The 14,541-nt window shown below is 47.9% G+C and overlaps 1 protein-coding gene across 1 annotated transcript in view; it reads right to left on the bottom strand.

Moving 5' to 3' along the window:
- The window catches only part of CPNE2 (copine 2), a 41,846-nt gene extending 33,381 nt beyond the window's left edge, over positions 1 to 8,465 (bottom strand). The window contains exon 1 of the mRNA XM_068993345.1: positions 8,395 to 8,465. The gene's annotated coding sequence lies outside the window, so the exon portion shown is untranslated. The remainder of the gene's footprint in view (positions 1 to 8,394) is intronic.
- Between the last annotated feature and the right edge of the window lie 6,076 nt (positions 8,466 to 14,541).

Raw genomic sequence — 14,541 nt, 5'->3', positions numbered from 1 at the left:
CACACAAATACTTAGGCCCCCAGACTAACAAGTGTGAAGGCAAGCACTCAAGTGATCACTCAGGGGCCACTTCTTCCCACTATCCCCCAGATCTGAGCCACCATCACCACGCGGTTCCTGCACTGTCCTCCTTCCCCTCACTGGCTCTGTCCTGGCTGAGGGTGTGGCCAGGAGGGCCAGGTCCTACGGGAGGGTCGGACTGGGTGGGGCTCCTCAAAGCCCACTGCCACCCCACCTGGATCAGCTCACAGGCCCCAGAGAGCTGGAGCGATGGGTGGGTGGGGAAGGGGCACTCCTCCCCCAGTTAGGGGCAGGTCCCTCATCCCCAACTCACCCTCTGGCTGGAAGCTTCTAGATGCCCGAAACGGGGAACACATGGTGTCTGGAGTGGGGGCAGGCGGGGGGTCAGAGTGGATCCCTCTGTGCCAGCCAGCAGCGGGTAGGCGGGCCGGACCCTGAGGCCTGACGCAATGGAAAAAGAAACCACAGCCTAGGCTGGGCTGGGCCCCCTCCCCTCCTACTCCAGCAAGAGGGCCGGCAGGCAAGGTGTCATTAAGGGAGGGCTGGGCCTGCCATGCGCATCTGGGCAGGGCAGAAAGCTCCCTGATGCAGCGCCCATGAGCCCCATGCCCCGCAGGTAATTGGAGGCTTCAGGCTGGAGAGGGGGTCTGGGGAGCCAGGGCCCGCTTGCGGATGGTCCTGACTCCTGGCCCAGATGGACATAAGCCTTCTGGGGTGACCAGGGCCCCAGGGAAGGAATCGGAAGGCAGGGATACAGAAGGGATAGTATTCTTTTTTACAGAAAGCTGGGCAGAGAGCAGGCAGGGCTTGGGAATTCCCCTTCATTCATTCAGTCAACATTCCTTGAGCACCTTGGGCTACAACAATGGATAAGACTCAGGCTTAAGCTCCCACAGGGTCCACTGGCCCCAGGCTTCTAAGGCATCTTACTCTTTAAGCAGAAAAAACAGAATTTAGGGACCCTGGTGCTGAGCCACACATCTAGAACATTCCAGTTTCAGCCAGAAACCTAGGAACCCATCCTTGGCCTCTCTCTTTCCTTCGCCCCCTGTCCCACTACTGCGGTCAGCCCTGCCTCCCAGATGTCCCCAGTGTCATCCCCATCTCTCGCTTCTACTCCCCTGGCCAACGTCAGGCCTCCCTGAGCAACCCCAGGCTCTCTTTTCCACACCAGAGCCAGAGGGAGTCTTGAAACGTGCACTTTGGGGGCAGGGGCTTCCCTGGTGGCTCAGTGGTAAAGAATCTGCCTGCCAATACAAGAAACACATTTAGGTTAGATCCCTAATTCAGGAAGATCCCACATACCATGGAGCAACTAAGCCCATGCGCCACAACTACTGAGCCTGTAACCTAGAGCCTGGGAGCTGCAACTACCGGAGCCCGCTTGCCTAGAGCTTGTGCTCTGCAACAAGGGAAGCCACCACAGTGGGAAGCCTGAGCTCTGCAACTCCACTCTCTGCAGCTAGAGAAAAGCCCGCGCAGGAGCGAAGATCCAGGACAGCCAAAAATAAATACGTTAATTAAGAGGAAAAAACATGCAAATCAGATGCTACCACAGCTCTCCCTGAAAATCTCCCAGGGCCTGCGCTTCCTGGTCACACAACCCAAATCCTCTCCCGACCCTCCCCGCCACGCCACGCTCGCCCTCGCTCCCTGTGCCCCAGCCGCACTGGTCTCCTCCCGCTCTGCAAATGTGCCAACCTCGCTCCTGCCTCAGGGCCTTTGCACTTGCTCTTCCCCCTGCCAGAGATGCCTTTCTTCACACGACAGATCTTAGTTGTCAGCTTAATGTCACCCCCCCAGAGGCCTTCCCTGGTCACCCAAGCAAATGGACTCTCAGCCCCACACCATTTTCCCCGCAGATCAATGTGATACACAAGCATTTTACTATCTGTCCACCTGCCTTGTGCGCTGCCTGTCCCTCTAGAGTGTACATTCCACAAGGGAAGGATCACCACGGTTTTCCCAGCACCTAGAAGAGCACTTACACTGTGGGCAGGTGTGGGATAAACTCGTGCCAGATGAATGAGGGAGGGACCGCCCCCTCCCCCGCCAGCCCCAGAGGAATCACAACCACTGCCCCACCGCACACATCACTCAAGAGACCACAAAGCCCTTTCTGAATCCTGGGACCCTCATCACTGCTCCAAGAGGCCAGCACTAGAGGGGTTCACAGTCCCACTTCACAGAGGTACAAACTGAGGCTCAAGAAGGGGCAGTGGTGCCAGGGAAGGATGGTGCTGAGGCTAAGAGCTGTGGCCACCCAACTCCATCCTTCTCCCTCACTGCTGACCCCAGTGGCTCAGGACCCAGCAGCTGGGTTATGCACCCCACCCACTGTGGGGAAGAGACGCCAAGGTGGCCTGCAGAAACCCCAATTCAGAGATGGACAGTGATGGGAGACACTGAGAGGGGCAGGCTCAAGGGGCAGGCGCGGGGAGAGGGATGGCAGGGGCAGGGGAGGCAGCGGCGGGGGGTGGAGACAGAGACCCAGATGGCGAAGAGGGAGATGGGAGGAGGTGGAGCGGCACAGGGAGGCAGCAGCCTCCACTGCAGAGTCTCATCTGGTGGCGAGCAGGGGGCAAGTGCAACAGCAGGTGGCCTGTCAGAACTGGGGGCCTTGTGTGCCCTCTGAACAAGCCTGCTCAACCTGACACCTAAAAATTGAAATCCTCTTTCCAGTGCTAACCGCACGAAGTGATGCTCTATAGACTCTTGTTGTGGAAGTTACAAGGATAGGAGGGAGGTCCTCTGGACAGTACTGTGCCAAAGTTGAGAGCACAGACTCTGGACTCAGCCTGTCGGGGTTTGAATCCTTGGGGCTTTCATTTACCTGCTGTTCGGTCTCAGGCAATTTACTTAACCTCTCTGGTCTTTGTTCCCCCTCTATAAAAAACAGGAACAGGGACTTCCCTGGTGGTCCAGAGGTTAAGAATCTTCCTACCAATGCAGGGGCCAGGGGTTCCATCCCTGTTAAGATTCCACATGCCTCAGAGCAACTAAGTGCCATGGGCCACAGCTATTGAGCCTTCGTGCCTAGAGCTCCTGCCCTGCAACAGGAGAAGGCACTGCAATGAGAAGCCCGTGCACTGCAATGAAAAGCAGCCCCTTCTCACCACAGCTAGAGAATGTCTGCACCCAGCAATGAAGATCCAGTGCAGCCAAAATTAAATAAATAAAATACAGAACGTAAAAAAAAAAAGGAACAATAAAAGCACTTTCATCAGGCATTGATATCGAGGATTAAGTGAGGTGAAGCACTTAGAATGACACTCTGCAGCTCCTGCTATTAGCAGTGATTCCAGATGGCTGGGGTCAGGGGGACAGACGTGTGAGGTTTACGGTGCGTATAAAGGGGACTAGCGGTTAAAACTGGTTGAGTATATGGTCCTAGGCTCCCCTTCTCAGCTGGAAGACACAGCTCAGAGATGCCAAGGGAGACCAGGATGGTGAATGCAGGGTCAGGGAGGGAATAACAGACTCAGACCCCACACACTTCAAGGTCTACACTCCTGGGCCATGGCCACCAGGATCCTGAGGGCATCTGAGCCTTCATTCAGGCAGCAGACCGTGCTCACTGGGGTCTGGTCACTGACAGCAGAGGTTCCCAGAGTGGCCTCTACTGTCATCGCTCCAACTCTGGTTCCCAGTTGGGCCTCCTCCCTCCCTCCTGCAGGTTCCTGGGCCCCAAACCGACCCGCTTAGTCAGAGCCCCCAGAGTGGCATTTGTGTTTTAACAAGCCCTCCTGGTGGCAGGGCTTCCCTGGTGGCTCAGACGGTAAAGATTCTGCCTGCAATGCAAGAGACCTGGGTTTGATCCCTGGGTTGGGAAGGTCCCCTGGAGAAGGGAATGGCAACCCACTCCAGTATTCTTGCCTGGAGAATTCCATGGACAGAGGAGCCTGGTGGGCTCCAGGTCATGGGGTCTCAAAGAGTCAGACACGACTGAGCAACTGACACTTTCACGTTCCTGGTGACACTAGCAGTGGGTTCAGGATACACAGATCCCAGAGGGGTGGGTAGGTGGGGCATCTTGTTAAAATGCAGTTGCCAGTGCCCACAGGTCTGGGGAGGGAGCTAAGAGTCTGCATTTCCAACAAGCTCCTGGGTGCTACTGAGGCGGCCCATCTGAGACCACACTTTGAACACCAACCTGATCCATGGCCCCCAGTGGCTGACCACACCCAGGGATGGCTGTGGTTTAGCCTACTCTTGGCATAATGAGGCAGTCATCATACTTGGTCCCCATAAAAGCCCTGCCAGCTTCACACACTGAGTTCCTGCTGTGTCTCGACAGACCTCTGAGTCTGTAGCCTCTGGTCTTAGGTGGTGACACCCTGGTAGCTGGAACCCTTGGTTGGCCAGCCACATGCCTGGTCCCCACTGGCCCTGATGGCTGTGTTTACTGAGCTTTCAGGGTGGGAATGTGCCTTGAATGCATCCAGATCTAAGTTGCCTCCTTCACCCCATTTCCCAGAGGAGAAGACCCAGGAAGAAAAATGGCAATTGTATTAGAGTTCTCCCAAGAAAACAGAACCACTAGGAGGATATCTGCATAAAGAGAGATTTCTTTTAAGGAATCAGCGCATGCATTTGTGGGGGCTGACAAGTCTGACATCTGCAGGGTGAGATGCAAAGCTGGAAATTCGGGTTACAGTTGAGCTTGTATTCTTGAGTCCCAAATCTGGGAACTAGTCAAGGTTTCTCTGTTGCAGTCTTGGGGCCAAATTCCTTCTTCTGGGAGAAACCTTAGTCCTTTCTTTTAAGGCCTTTGATTGATTGAATGTAGCCCACCCACGTAATGGAGGATTAACATAAGTCTACCGATTTAAATGCTAATCACATCTGAAAAATACCTACAAAAGCAACATCAGATAGGTGTTTAACTGAACAACTGGTCACCATAGCCTAGCCAAGTTGACACATAAGATTAACCATCAGAGCAACCTTCAGGTCCTAGGAGACCTACCTGGGGCAGGAAAACAAGGTGCTGAGGCTGGAGTTCTCAGCCAGCCCTTCCTAATCATGGGAGCTAGGAGAGCCCACTCCTATCCTGTCAGCTGGCAGGGAAGACAGGTGGTGGCGTGGCTGGGCAGACAGAGACAGGAGGTAAAACAAGAGTAATAACAACACCTGCCTGAGGCACTGGGCCCAGTGTGCTACAGACTTTAACTTCTATAGCTTCACAACATCCTTGAGCAAGGAGCTCTCACCACTCCCACTCTCCAGATGAGCAAACTGAGGCTTGGAAGGATTTGCATTCCAGAGCCTCTGCTAATATGACTCTGGACAAGTCATAGGCCTTTCTGAGTCTTCACCTTGACAGCACCGCCCCCCACCCCCCGACACACACTGTCTCAACACATTTCTGGTTCTAGCTATGCTGTTCACAGGGTCCCAACAATACTTTTTCACACCTCCGTAATTTTGCACATGTTGTTCCATCTGCCTGGAATGCCCTTCCCTCTTCTTGAGTTAGCTCTCTCCTTCTTCAAACTCAGTTGAGCAAAACCAAACAAAATCAATGTCGCTATGCTCCCACCCCCAGGATAAAATCTTAAAAGTTGGTCCAGTGGTTAAGTCTCCGTGCTTCCACTACAGGGAGTGTGGGTTTGATCCCTGGTCGGGGAACTAAGATCCCGCATGCCATGCGGTGTGGCCAAAAGGAGTAAATAAAAAAATATGTTTTAAAAGCTGGCAATACCAAGTGTTGGCAAGGATGTGGAGCAACTAGAACTCTCATGTGCTACCAGTGGGAGTGAGGACTGGGACAACTACTTCGGAGAAACGTCTGGCAGTGTTTACAGAGCTAAGTAAATGTATCCGTTATGACAATCCCAGCAATGCCCAGCAGAAACATGCAGTATGTTCCCCAAAAGACACACCTGAGAACTTCCAGAGATAGCCCCAGGCCAGGAGTCCCCTATGTGCCTATCATCAGGAAAGGGGATAAATAAACAATGAATGCGCACACAATGGACTGAACTGCCCTGAGCCCAAGGAAGCACAAGGACACCAACATGCTGAGTGGAGGAAGCCAGACACAAAGGAGCATGTCATCCTGTACCATCTCATTCTGTTGCTGTTGTTCTGTCGCCCAGTCATGTCCAACTCTTCACGACCCCATGGACTACAGCATGCCAGGGCCCCCTACCCCCCACCATCTCTGGGAATTTGCCCAAGTTCATGTCCATTACATCAGTGAAGTTAAACACAGACAAAACAAATCTATGTTGTTGGGAGTAGGGGTTGCAAGATAGTGGGGGAGGGTGTGAGTGACTGGGAGGGGCTACCAGGGGGCTTCGGGAGGGTCATGTTTGTGTCTCAGTCCAGGGGGTGCTAACGCAGATGTTTTCGGTTTGTGAACAGTCATTGAGTTGTACACCTGGGAAGTCTGCTCTATATTGTGTATTATACTTCAACAAAATGTTTAAAAAAAAACACAACTTGGAGACTGCTCTACAAATCGCCCCCTGAGCCCCTGGCCCCAGACAGGGATGCACTTAAATTGTCACCATATTGCAACCACTGACTTAGGAAATCCAGGTCTATTTTCATCTCTGTTGTTCCGAGCGCAGAGAAGCATAGAATGAGAGCTCGACAAACCTTTGCTGAAAGTACAGAAGAGTTAGGGTGAAGGGGAGACGACCCATGGCATCTTGGAATTGCAGAGGCCCACGACTAGGATACCAAAAATTAGGACTTCACTGAATCTCTGACCTTGAAAGGCTTTAGAGTTTATCTGTCCCACCTCCCAGCCACAGCCCCACCAACCCCATGTCCCACAGCCCTGGTTCTCTGAAGTATATGTGTGTGGGGGTCCAGCCCCCAGCTGCTCATACCCCCTGGGGCCCTCCCTGTCCACCCACTGCTGCACTGGCCCCCGCCAGCAGGCATGCAGCCCCCAGAGAACAGCCCAGTGCTCTTGTCAAGGTGGAGGGGGCCAGCATTTTGACACAAATCACTTCTCCACTTTAACTAAGGCTGCTGTGCTCTGAAAATGCTGTGCTCCCGACAGGCAGTCAGACTACTGTAGGGATAAATATAGATACAGACAGTGTGGGGAGGAGGCTGCTGCAGGGGTCAGCCCTGATGCCCCCTTCTATCCTCTGAGGCCCCCAGCTTTGGCCAGACCACACCCAGAGGGAGATTATTCCCTGCAGCCCCCACCAAATCCATAAGCTCTAGACTTGGGGGCGGGGGCCTCCTCTAGGATCCCAGGGACCCTGGTTCCACTGAGCCTTGTTTGGAAGGGCTCGGTCCCGGGGTCTCCCAGCCTACCACCCTAGGGGTTGGCCCAGAAGGCTGAGTGGCAGCCTCTGCCCTGACCTCCAAGGAGTCAGGCACCAGGTTCTACCCATTTTTTGCCCCCACCCCATGTCTCAGCTCCTTTATCTGCAAAGTGGGGCTGGCCATACCCTCGCCTCTGGCCTACAAGTAAGCACTCTAGGGGATGGGCGTAGTTGGACTCTGGGATGCAGAAAGTACATCAGGGACCTGGGAGGGGGGTCTGGCCAGACTCAGAGTGGGGAACAAGCTAATGGAGGGTGGAGGGCATGGTGACAATGACCACCAGCCAAAGTCATTCCAACCTAGCTTCATTCGAAGGGTAGCTGCCTGTAGCTACCAGGAGCTGCAAGTGGGGCAGCCTCAGGGACTGGGGTATAGCCTTGGGGCTCTAACCTCTGGTGCCCACACCCACCCAGGGGCCCTCCATGGGGAGACTAGGAGACAAGGGCTCCCACCTCTAGATGTGAACTCCCCACAAGTCGCTTTCGCTCTCTGCCTCAGTTTCCCTGCCTGTCAGGTTGCAGACTCCTCCCAGCTTCGGGGAGTCTACATACAGGCCTCTGTCTTTGCTGGGCTGCACCAGGCTTCTAGCCCAAGCTCCCGCCCAGAATCTCCAGGCTGATTGGGTCTGAAAGGTCGTCTGGGCTCACTCAAACGTCTGAATGGCCTTGTGGGCTCCTACCATGGCTGGGCACCCTAGCTCTCTGCAGATGGGACTCCCCACTTTTTGTTAAGGGCTTTCATCCTACCACACTGAAGAGGCGCCCAGCCACCCCTTCCCATCCAGACAGTGTGGAGGGGCCTCTCCAAGCCTCTATATCCCAGGTCACCCGGCCCCCAGTCTGCCTCAGCAAGTCCTTCTGGGCACGGACATGGCCATCTGCTCCCCAGCTCCTGGTCCCAGCTCTCAGGAAGTCTTCACGCAGGAGATGGAAATAATAGCATTGACTGAGTGCCTGGCCCTGTCCTGAGGTTTCCACCATTCCATTTAGGCTGCCCTGCAAGCCTGGCAGATAAGCCCTATTACTACCATTCCATTTCACAGATCAGACAGCTGAGGCACAGAGAGGTCATATAACTCACCTATCAGAGGCAGAACTGTGTCCCCTGGAAGAGGTGTTAAACCTTCACCCCTGGCACCTTAGAATGCGACCTTCTTTGGAAACAGGGAAGTTGCAGATGTGGAGTTAAGATGAGGACATCCTGGAGCACGATGGGCCCTGATTCCCCCGTGACTGATGTCTGTAGGGGAGGATAACATGTGAGACACAGAGGGAAGGCGGTCACGGGAAGGGAGCAGAGATGGAGTGACACTGCCGCAAAGCAAGGGATGCCTGCAGCTACCAGGAGCTGGAAGAGGCAAGGAGGCACCCTCCCCTAGAACCCGCAGAGGGAGCACAGCCCCGCCAACACCTTGAATTTGGACTTCCAGCCTCCAGAACTGTGAGCGAATACATTTCTGTTGTTTGAAGCCACCCAGTTTGAGGTGCTTCATTACAGGGGTCCTGGGAAACTAATACTCCACCCAAGGTAATTCAGCTAGGCAGGGGCAAAGCAGAGTATGAAGTGAGGCAGGGCCCACTGTGCTCTTGCCCAGCCCAGCACATCCCTCGGGGAGCCCATGGGGATGGGACTTTGACTCGGGAAGATTGTTGGGACCCCGAAGGAGGGAGCAGTTGGACAGCACCATCTGCTGGGAGCCAAGCATGTGGTCTCCCATGTCATGGGGAAGGGGACAGTCAGGGTTCAGCGGGCAGGCCAGATGCCCCAAGTTCCTGAGGGGACACAAGAGCCACCGAAGGAGACAGAGATGGGGGTGCTGGAGGGAACAGGCTCTTGGAATACCCTGGGCAAGTTCCCACCTCAGGGCCTCTGCAGGTGCTGCTCTCTCTGCCCGGACAGCCCTCCCGCCTTCATTCATTCAAAAACACCCACGGAGCACCTGCTGGGAACCAGCCATGAATGTCATGCCGTCCATTAACATCTCAGCTTGAATGTCACCACCTCCTTCTCCGAAGTCTCCTTGACCCACGTCTCCCCCTACCCCATCACATCTCAATTACTCACCTGGCTTTATTTTTTCTATGGCATTTTTGACCACCTAGAGTTTTCCTATCTCTTTGTCATTTGCTTGCCTTCCTCTGTCCCCTCAACTCTATTTGGAGCTCTGTAGTTGTGCCTCAGCTTTGACACGGTCCCTGGCACAGAGGAGCTGGTTCAGAAAATATTTGCTGAGAAGTCTGCCCAGACAAGATGGCAAATAGAAGGATCTGAGCTCACCTGCTCTCATGAAAACATCAAAATCACAACTAAATGCTGAACAACCATTAACAAAAAAGAAGTGGAATCTACTAAGAAAAGATCTTCTACTTCCAAAGACAAAGAAGAAGCCACGACGAGATAGGGAGAGACACCAGAAGCAAGAGGAACCACGACCCTGCAGCCTGTGAGACTCCAGACACAGCAATTAGATAAAATGAAACAGCAGAGGAATATGTTTCAGATGAAGGGACAAAACGGAACCCCAGAAGAACAACTAAGTAAAGTGGAGACAGGCAATTGACCTGAAAAAGAATTCAGTGTAGTGATAATAAAGATAATCCAAGATCTTGAGAAAAGAATGGAGTGCACAGATCAAGAAGATATAAGAAATGTTTAACAAAGAAAATTCAAACAGTCAGAGATAAATAATAACATAACCAAAAGAAAAAATACAGTGGAAGGACTCAATAGCAGAATAGATGAGGCAGAAGAATAAATAAGTGAGCTCAAAGACAGAATGGTGGAAATCACTGCCATGGAAAAGAATAAAGATAAAAGAATGAAAAAAAAAAGAGGACTCTGGGACAACATTAAATGCATCGATATTCACATGATAAGGGTCTTAGAAGGAGAGAGAGAGAAGGGGTCTGACAAAACATTTGAAGAGATAATAGCTGAAAACTTCTTTAACATGGGAAAGGAGACAGTCACCAAGTCCGGGAAGCACAGAGAGTCCCACACAGATATACCCACGGAGGAACACACTGAGACACATATTAATCAGACTGACAAAAATTAAAGACAAAGAGCAAATATTACAATCAAAAAGGAAAAAGCAACAAATAACAAAAGAGAATGCCCATAGGTTATCAGCTGAGTTTTCAGCAGAAACTCTGCCGGCCAGAAGGGAATGACATGATATATTTAAAGTAATGAAAGGGAAAAAGCTACAACCAAGAATACTCTACCCAGCAAGGCTTTTATCCAGATTCAATAGAGAAATCAAAAGCTTTATAGACAAACAAAAGCTAAGAGAATTCAGCACCATCAGACCAGCTTTGCAACAAATGCTAAAGGAACTTCTCTAGGGCGAAAAGTAAAGCCCACAACTAGAAGCAAGAAAATCACACACAGGAAAGCTCACTGGTAAAGGCAAACATACAGTGAAGGCAGGCAATCATCCATATGCAAATATGATATCAAAACCAGCAACTGTGAGGAAAGTACAAGTGCAGGATATTTGGAAACACATTGAAGTTAAGAGACCAGCAACTTAATACAATCTTGTTTATATATCAAACTGCTATATCAAAGCCTCATGGGAACTGTAAACCAAAAATCTACAATAGATGTACACAGGAAAATGGAAAAGGAATCCAAACACAACACGAAAGATAGTCATCAAATCACAAAAGAACAAAAGAGGAAGGGAAGAAAACAGACCTACGAAAACAACCCCAAAGCAATTACCAAAATGGCAACAAGAACATACGTATTGGTAATTACCTTAAATGCAAATGGATTAGATGCTCCAACCCAAAGACACAGACTGGCTGAATGGATATAAAAACAAGACCCATACATATGCTGGCTACAAGAGACCCACTTCAGATCTAGGTACACAAACAGACTGAAAGTGAGGGGACAGAAAATGCAAACAGAAATCAAAGCTGGAATAGTAATAGTAATACTCGTATCAGACAAAATTGATTATAAAATATTGTATAAGAAACAAAGAAAAATACTATATAATGATCAAGGGATCAATCCAAGAAGATGCAACAATTGTAAATGTATACACACCCAGCATAGAAGTACTTTAACTTATAAGGCAAATACTAATAGCCATAAAAGGAGAAATCAACAGTAACTGTGGGGGACTTTCACATGCACTTGCATCAATGAACAGCTCATCCAGACAGAAAACTGATAAACAAACACAGACTTTAAATGACATATTAGACCAGATGAACTTAATTCATATTTGAGTATTCCATCCAAAAGTAGCAGAACACACATTCTTCTCAAGTGCACACAGAACATTCTCCAGGAGAGATCATATGCTGGGCCATAAAGCAAGCTTTGATAAATTTAAGAAAATTGAAATCATATCAAGCATCTTCCAACCATAACACTATGAGATTAGAAATGAACCATAAGAAAAAAACTGTAAAGAACATAAACATGTGGAAGCTAACCAATACGGTACTAAATGACCAATGGGTCACTGAGGAAATCACAGAAGAAAAAAAAAAATACCTAGATACAATGAAAACAAAACACAATGATCCAAAACATACGGGACACAGCCAAAGCAGCTGTAAGAGGGAAGCTTACAGCAACACAATCTCACCTCAGGAAACAAGAACACTGCCAAATAAACAACTAAATTTACGCCCAAAGCAGCTAGAAAAAGAAGAACAAACAAAACCCAAAGTTTAGCAGAAGGAACGAGATCATAAAGATCAGAGCACAGATAAATGAAATAGAGATAAACAAAACAATAGAAAAGACCAATGAAACTAAAAGTTTCTTTTAGTTTCTCTTTGAAAAGAGAAAATTGATAATCCTTTAGCCAGACTCATCAAGAAAAAAAAAGCAAGAGTGCTCAATAAAATCAGTAAAATCAGAAATGAAAAAGGAGAAGGTGCAATGGACATCACGGAAATACAAAGGGTCATAAGAGACTATATGAGCAACTGTATGCCAATAATATGGACAACCTAGAAGAAACAGATGATTCTTAGAAGGGTGCAGTCTCCCAAAACTGAACCGGAAGAAATAGAAAATATGAAAGGCCCATCACAAGCATTGAAATTGAAACAAAACTCCCAACAAACAAAAGTGCAGGACCAGATGGTTTCACAGGTGAGTTTCATGAAACACTTAGAGAAGAGTTAACACCCATCCTTCTGAAACGATTTAAAAAAATCACAGAGGAGGGACTTTCCTGGTGGTCCAGTGGCTAAGACTCCATGTTCCTAATGCAAGTGGCTATGTTCAATCCCTGGTCAGGGAACTAGATCCTATTAACACATGCTGCAACTGAGAGTTTACATGATACAACTAAATATCTGAAGATCCTTCATCACACAGCAAAGATCAAAGACCTGGCACAGACAAATAAATAAATAAATATATATATACACACACATACATACACACACACATATGTGTATGTGTGTGTGTATATATAGTTAAATTGCAGAGGAAGGAACATTACTAAATCCATCTATAAAGCCACAATCACCATGATACTAAAACCAGACAAAGATATCTCTCTCTCACACACACACTATTATAGACCAGTATCACTGAGAAACATAGATGCAAAAATCTTCAACAAATACTAGCAAACTGAATCCAACAATACATTAAAAGGATCACACACCATCACCAAGTGGGATTTACCCCAGGGATGCAGGGATTTTTCAATATCTGCAAATCAATCAGTGTGATACACCACATTAACAAACTGAAGAATAAAAACTATATGACCACGTCAAAAATGCAGAAAACACTTTTGATAAATTCCAACATTCATTTATGATAAAAACTCTCCAGAAAGTGAACAAAGAGGGACTATACCTCAGCTTAATAGAGGCCATATATGACAAAGCCACAGCTAACATCATACTCAAAAGTAAAACCTTGAAAGATCAAGAATAAGACAAGGATGTCCACTTCTACCACTTTTATTCAACATAGTTTCGGAAGTCCTAGCCATGGCAATCAGAGAAATAAAAAAAGGAATCCAAATTAGGAGCAAAGTAAAACTGTCACTGTTTGCACGTGACATGACACTATACATTTGTTGTTGTTTTTCAGTTGCTAAGTCATGTCTGACTGCAAAATACCTAAAGATGCTACCAGAAAACTAGTAGAGCCCATCAGTGAATTTAGTAAAGTCGCACGATTAAAAAATAATACAAATCTGTTGCATTTCTATACACCAAAAGCAAAAGATCAGAAAGAGAAATTAAGGAAGCAATCTTATTTACCACTGCATCAAAAAGAAGAAAACACCTAAGAATAAACCTACCTAAGGAAGCAAAAGACCTGAACTCTGAAAACTATAAAATACTGATGAAAGAAACTGAAGATAACACAAATAGATGGAAAGATATACTGTGTTCTTGGACTGGAAGAATCAATACTGTCGAAATGACTATAGCACCCAAGGTAATATAGAGATTCAATGCAATCCCTATCAAATTACCAATGGCATTTTTTGCAGACCTAGAAGAAAAAAAATCTTAAAATTTGTGTGGAAACACAAGACTCTGATAATCGAAAGCAATCTTGAGAAAGAAAAACTGAGCTGAAGGAATTAGGCTCCCTGGCTTCAGAATATACTGTAAAGCTGCAGTAATCAAAACAGTATGGCACAAAGACAGACTTAGAGATCAATGGAATAGGACAGAAAGCCCAATAATAAACCCATGCAGCTATGGCCAACTAATCCATGACAAAAGGAGGCAAGACTATAACAGAGAAAAGACAGGCTTTTCCATAAGTGGTGCCAGGAAAACTGGACAGCTACATGTAAAATAATTCTTTTACATCATATACAAAAATAAAATAAAAATCAATTAAAGACCTAAATGTAAGACTGATACTATAAAACTCTTAGAGGAAAACATAGGCAGAGTGCTTTTTGACATACCACAGTAATATTTTTTTTTATTCATCCCCTAGAGTAATGAAAATAAAAACAAAAACAAATGGGACCTAATTAAAAACTTATGCATAGCAAAGGAAACCATAAACAAAACAAAAAGACAGAATGGGAGCAAATGATGCTACCAACAAGGGATTAATTTCTAAAATATACAAACAGATTATGCAGCTCAATATCAAAACAAATGACCCAATCAAAAAACAGAGATCTAAACAGACATTTCTCCAAAAAAAAAAGATGTATACATGGTTAAAAAGTACATGAAAAGATGCTAAACATTGCTAATT

This window comes from Capricornis sumatraensis, chromosome 20 (genome assembly GCF_032405125.1).
Source record: "Capricornis sumatraensis isolate serow.1 chromosome 20, serow.2, whole genome shotgun sequence".
Taxonomy (NCBI): Eukaryota; Metazoa; Chordata; class Mammalia; order Artiodactyla; family Bovidae; genus Capricornis; species Capricornis sumatraensis.
This window is presented reverse-complemented; position numbering and strand designations above follow the sequence as displayed.